Source organism: Ailuropoda melanoleuca, chromosome 11, assembly GCF_002007445.2.
Source record: "Ailuropoda melanoleuca isolate Jingjing chromosome 11, ASM200744v2, whole genome shotgun sequence".
NCBI classification, from domain to species: Eukaryota; Metazoa; Chordata; class Mammalia; order Carnivora; family Ursidae; genus Ailuropoda; species Ailuropoda melanoleuca.
In genome coordinates, this window is record NC_048228.1 from 48,438,187 (window position 1) to 48,445,050 (window position 6,864).

Genomic DNA, 6,864 nt, shown 5'->3' on the forward strand with positions numbered 1-6,864 from the left:
CATGGAACCCGTATACTAAAGATGAGGGAGGGCTCCACAAGACGGCTGGAGCCTGGGTCTCTGAATCATCAGTTGGAGAGTCCCACCTGCCATTAAGAGCTTCTGTCTTAAGAACTTTATATGAGTGAGAAATTTCTATTGTGTCTGACCTATTATATATTGCTGGGTCCTTTTGTCATAGTGGGTTCTCACTAATCATTACCTTAACAAGCACATTAGTTTTCTTTATACCTTCCACATTTCTCTCTGGTGGAATCTATCTGCATTCAGACATAACCTAGCATCTCCCATCTTACAACCAACACCACGCCTCCTAAAAACTTCCCCTTGACTCCACATACCTGCTCAGTGTTCTCTTCTTTTCACAGACAATTAATACAATTGTATAGGAAAGTTGCGTATGCAAAGTCTTCATTGCTTGCTTCCCATTCATTCTTTACCCCAATCTCTATGGCTTCTTTGCCACCCTCATTAAACTGCTCTTGCCGAAGTCCTTAATAACTGCCATGTTGCTAAATCCAACAGACACTTTTTGCTTCTTATTGTAATCCTCAGGACTTAACCTAGTTGGTCACTCCTGCCTTCATTACATACTATCTTCTCTTGGGTTCCTTGAAACCAATCTCTTACGGGAATGACTTACAGGCTTTTTACATTTATCACATCCAAAACAGATCTCCAACTCCTGACCCTCCATTTTCCATCTCAGTAAATGGTACTTCTAACCACCCGGTGGCTCATGCCAGAAACCTGAGGGTAATTTTTGGCACATCCTTCTTTCTCACCACCCATGCCAATCAATCATCATATCCTGCCAATTTCACCTCCTTATTTTTCTCAAGTGTAGATACTCTTCATCTCCACTCTTCCCCACAACCCCTTCCATTCTCCATATATATGATTACAAACATAAATCAGATAATGCCACTTTCCTTTTAAAATCCTTCAGAAAATTCCCACTGCACTTAGGATAAATTCCCTAATCCTTAATCTAGCATACAAATCCTCACATGATCTCGCTCCCACAATGTCTTTAGCCTTTTCTAGCACTCCCTTCCCTTTGCTCTATATTCCAGCTTTTCTCCCAAATCTTTGAAATCAGCAAGTTCTTTCCTACCTCAGAACCTCTCTAACTGCAAGAACAAAAATCAACTCAAAAGAACTGAAGCAAAAAGGAAATATAGGAGCTCATGTAAGTGAGAAGCTTAATAAGCAGCTGACTAGGCACGGCTTCTTCCAAGAACTCAAAGTATGACTTTAATACTCTGTTGCTTCATTTTTTAGCTCTGCTTATCTTTTATTCCTTCTTCACATGGACTGTCATCATGGCGGCAAGATACCCAAAGAGAGGTCCGGACTTTCCCCTCGGCTCCTGGGAGGTAATCTCTAAACCTGTGGTATGTCATGCTTGATAAGATGTCTCTGTTTGCCTGTGGGCCATAGGCCAACCACACCATAACCATATGAGTTAGGGTGGGGGGTGTGAGGAAAATCAGCGTTGTGATTTAAGGTGGAGACTGAGTCAGGTGCCGTCAGTTGACCTCTGGAGACTGAGATCAGCCCTCAGTTCAATCAGTCATGCTTAGGTGATGAAGCCCCAATAACAACTCTGGACACTGCGTGTGTGTTGTTACACATAAATGCCAAGAGAGTAAAGCTATCCTAACTCCACAGGGAGAGGACAGCTGGAAGCTCCAGGTTTGCTACCATCCTAGCCAGTGAGCCTTTTCCTTTGGCTGATTTTCATCAGCATTCTTCCCTTGTAATAAACTGTAATCATGAGTATAGCAGCTTTGAATGAGTTCTTTGAGTCCTTCTAGTGAATTCCCAGAAGTGAGGGTAGTTTGGGTAACTACCAAATTTGCAGCTGGTGTCAGAAGTGAGAATCGTCTTCTGTGGACGATGCTCTCTCTCAACGTATAGTGGGCGAGCTCTCACATTATTAAACATTCTTAGCTTACTAACCACAGCTAAATGGTTCTGGTTTTCTGATGTTCTGTAAGAAAAGTTCCAGGGAACATCTTAGCTAGCTAGCTTGAAATGAACCAATCACCATTGCCTGGGAAGGAGAATGCTGTGATTGGTCTCAGTCAGATGTCTAGTGGAACCTATAGAAACAACAGGAAATGAGTTCCCCACGAGAGAGAAGGTTTGGATTACAGAAAGAAAGGATAGGGGTGCTGGGTGAATAAAAACAATAGACATTTAGTATGGGACTTTCATAACAGTATTTCTCTCTGTAATACTCCTGATTCTTATTCACCACCCCCACTCTCATCACCACTTTCTAATGACTAATTTTTCTACTGACTAATCTATTCATCATTTGGGTTTCATATTAAATGTCACTTCAACAGAGAGACCTCCTTCTTTCATTCCTCTCCATCGGAATGTTTTATAGCTCTATCAGTTTGTGATTATATATCCATTTGTGTGATTTTTAGTTTAATATCTTAATGCTACCTTAACTCTAAGCTGTAGTAAGAACCATATCTACACTGTTCACCACCTAGTAGGTACTCAAGAAAATCAGTTAACGGATTGCCTACATCTCAGAGCTTATGCTAATTCTTCAAAAGTTCCTTTTTAGTAAGAAGTCAGTAAATGAATATCTGGTTAAACTTTGCACTCAGTTGTTGGAACCAACAAAAAAAACTTGCCTGAATTTTGCAGTCAGGAATTCAAGAACTGCATAACCTTTAGAAGTAAAAATCACTCGGTGAAAGCCTCATCATCATTTACCAAAACAAAATAAGTAATATTTGCATGGAAATATGTCTCTTGATAAACTAATACAACCATGTGCCTCATCTTTCATAGTGTTTTTTTATCTGATTTTAGCCACACAATAACCCATTGAGAAAAGTAATGCAGGCAAATGTTTCTTTCATCTAAGAGATGGAAAAAAAAAAAAAAAGCCTGAGAACCAGAAAGGTAAGATGAATTACTCATGATCACGTGGAAAACTTAGTGGTCAAAACAAGATTATTACTCAGCAATCTTGTACTCTACCAACCCAACATTGCTCATCCTCTGTCTTACCGGCATACACACTGCTGTCCCCTACAGTTGTGGAAGATGTCAAAAGTCACAGTAATCAATGTAATAAATTTGAATATGAATAAACTTTACATTTTTCCCTGTCTTGTGGGCATTTCTGATTAATGGGGCTTATAGCATTCTTCATAACACTCCCTGAGTTTTAGTTGGGAACTTCATCCCCATTGTCAATCCAGTGGTTCTAATGATTTTTCCCATCCCCAATCCAGAGGTACTCTGGCTCTAGACACGTGGCCCATAACAGCTTTTAAGATTCAACGAACTCTTTGCTAAGGCTGTGGGATGGGGCAGACACTCTTTCTCAACGGGCTTGAACCTGAGACAATATAAAGCTGGAACTTCTGCACTCATTTGCCTCCATGTGGAACCTGAGGCTGAAGCCAGTCAGTGGAAGGCAGAGCTGAGAGACGAAAAAAGCCGTACCCTAACAATACATTTAGAGCCCTGAATTTGTGTCTAAAGCCCGCATGACCCCTGGATTTTTAGCTACGTAATCCAATAAATTGCTTCTCTGAAGTCAGTTTGAGTAGGATTTTCTGCCTCACCACTCAGAAAGCTCTTAACTAAAATATCCTATGATAACGGGGAGACCCAGGGTCCCGGCAGCAGGGCAGCCGGCTCGCCCAGGATGGAGTTGCATTGCCGCAGGATGGGAGCCGGCGCCATTGCCAAGAAGAGGCTTGCAGAGGCCAAGTATAAGGAACGAGGAACTGTCACGGCCGAGGCCCAGCGGGCCCAGATGTCGAAGCAGTTGGACATGTTCAAGACCATCCTGGAGGAATTGGCCGGCAAACACAAGCGGGAGATCCGGAAGGATCCTGAGTTCCGGGTGCAGTTCCAGGACACGTGTGCCCCCTTGGGGTGGATCGTCTGCCCTCTGGAAAGGATTTTGGTCTGAGACGGTAAGTGTGGGAGCTTTCTATTGCGAGCTGGGAATCCGGATGATTGAAGTGTGTGTGGCTCCGAAGCTCAGGAATGGAGGTCCGCTAACCCTGGAGGAACTACGCAACACGCGTTAAAGGGAAGGGGCAGATTCGCCCAGGATGCCGGCCAAGACGACTCCATCAGGGCCATGGAGAAACTAAAGGCCCTTGGCACTGGCTTCGCGTCATCTCCGTGGGGGGCGCCCAGCGCATCCAGCGGGCTCCAGCCGAGCTCAAGGCGGATCCTCCTGTGGTGCAGCAGCTGGCGGGAAGAACGGCTATGTGACTGTCAGTGATAGCAAAGCCCGTCTTAAATGGGAGGCCAAGCTCTGGAACACCTGCTGAAGGAAGGGCCGGTCCTGCTGGCCCCGCTGACCTCTCCTCCCAGGCGATTACAGCTGAGGAGGCCAGAGAAGCCTTCCTCTGTCTCTGGGGGTGCAGCAGGGGGCACAGCAGCAGGCAGGGAGAAGACCGAGGAGATGTTGGTGAATAAAACCTGAACAGCTTTGTTTTTTGGTTTTTTTTAAAGAAAAAAAATAAATCACATATCCTACAATAATGAATTTTCATTCAATTGCCTTCCCACACTCTTTCTTGACAGGGAGAGGAAAAAAGTGCAGTTACAGCTATTTCCTGAAGAATAGCATCGCCTACAGCAATAGATCTGGCTACAAAAAACCCCCCAAACAATGCCCCTCAAAAAGAAAACAAACAAGAAGCCACTTTACTAGGATTTAGTTGCATGCTCCTTGTCTGAAGAGCTTTATATGGTGCCATTCTTCTTCAGGTTGGTGGTAAGAGGGCTCCTCCTCCCACCCCGTGGTCAGACTCAATCCCTACCCTGGCCTCTTACACTGCCAGTTGGTACGCCTTCCAGAATTCCCCCCAATGAGGTTTGGCGCTCTAGCTGCCCTTAACACAGCTGACATGCCCTCTAGCTATCTGTGTCTACCCCCTCCTCCTCTCTGTCAAATGTCGCTGCACATCTGTTCCAAGAAACACTCACTACAAGTCTTTCCAATCTTAGAATAGAATTTCCAGGTACCAACTATTTGCAAAAAAAATATACCTGTCCAAAAGAGAAGCCTAATTCATGGCTCACTTTTCTGATTGCCAGCCTCACAGAAATGAGAACAAGGGGAAATACTATAGGAATTCTTTTAAGGTCAGAAGAGTCTAGTAGACAGAACCATTTAGTTGGCAATAATAGTTTCCGCACAAGATGTTTTTAGATTTTCTTTTTAAAATGCAAAGTGTTTGGTATCTCCCAGGACAAGATGAATTTAGCTGTGCCCTGGTTGGTGACTCTAGAAACCACTTTTTATTTGCCAAAATGATGAATGTTTCAATCTTCAAGGGAGCTAACATTGCCTAATTGTATGTCATACTGCCAAGAGATGAGAGGAACATAATGAATGGCAATGATTTGGTAAAACTTTTTTGTAATGAGTATTTTTAGGACTTTAAATAACAAATTGTGAGATTAGACTAGGTCTTCTCAAGAGATAAATCTTTTAAAGGGGAATAGGGGCTGAGGAACAGATATAAGCCAATCCTCTTTATATGTGCATAATTCATGATGCTAATACATAAACCACATATGACCAAGGACGTGGAGCCATGTCACTTTCTAAGCTCAACAAAATAAAAGGGAAGATTGACCGTGTTAGTTATTTTTTTCCACAGTGATTCTTAGAATATACATGAAAATAGGAATACTGAAAGAGTAGAAGTCACCATGGTACATTGCAGAAAATACTCTGGGCTCTGAATTAGGGGAGCTAAACTTTGGCCCTGTGTAGCCCTCAGCAAGTCCATTGTCTTTAGATCTCTTCTCATATGTAAAAGGGAGGATTGCATAACTACCAAGAAAGCATCTAGCTGTAAATTTGGATTACTAAAACAGAGCGCTTGTTGATTGTAATTCTTCTCAGTTTCAGTTCTGATCTAAATACAAAATGAACATCTTCAAAGAACTTTGAAGATGATCACAGTAGCTAAAATGAATGGCGTTGGAAGAAAAGGAAAGCCTTAAAGTTAATATTCTTCATTCATTCATTCATTCATTCATTCATTCACTCAGAAATACTTTTGACCACTTAACAAGCATTGGGCACTATAAGGGGTGCTAAAGGTATAGCAGCGAATAAATCAAAGTCCAAGTCATCATAGAGCTTATTTTCTGGAGGGGAAGATACATCATAACCAAATGAATATATAAAATGTAATGGGTCAGAAGATGATAAGTGCTATGAAGGAAAGTAGAACAGAGAGTGAGTGCTTGAGAGTGCCCTTTTTTACATAAGGTGGCCATTTGAAGAGAGACCTAAAGGAAGTGAGAGTGAGTTAGGCTATTTCCTACCTAGGAATAGCAAGTGCAAAGGCCCTGAGGTGGGAGTGTTTGGCAGGTTTTAGGAGCAGCAAGGAATCCTGTGTTGCTGGAGTGCAGTGAACAAAGCGAAGAGTGGTAGAAAATGAGATCCAAGGAAAGGAAAAATAACAAAAGAAGCTGAAATGTTCTGTTTATTTGAATATGAGTTGCCCCATCCCCTTAGTTGCGTCTCCTTTGCTAACATTGGGTAGGGGGAAATTCACGGGTTCGGTCTGATTGTAACATCTACTCAGATTTGGGTGGGATCAGAACCCAAGACTCGCTGTCACTACTGGTCAGAAACAGAAGTTGTTCCTTGGAAAGTAGAGCAGCGTTTCTTTCATTTTCAGCAAAGTTTAACTTACTTTATCTCAGGGACTTCTGTCCTTCCTTTGCTCTAGTGGGAAACCCTGTTGTACGCCTGCTAACTGACACAGGTGTGCTGGGTGTTGGGGGACAGGCACTTGGTGTCCATTCCAACCTCCTTCACATGTGTCTTCTGATGCCACA

The 6,864-nt window shown here is 42.9% G+C and overlaps 1 pseudogene; it reads left to right on the forward strand.

The window, feature by feature from the left end:
* Positions 1-3,688: 3,688 nt before the first annotated feature.
* Positions 3,689-4,483, forward strand: LOC100474171 (annotated as a pseudogene).
* Positions 4,484-6,864: the final 2,381 nt, after the last annotated feature.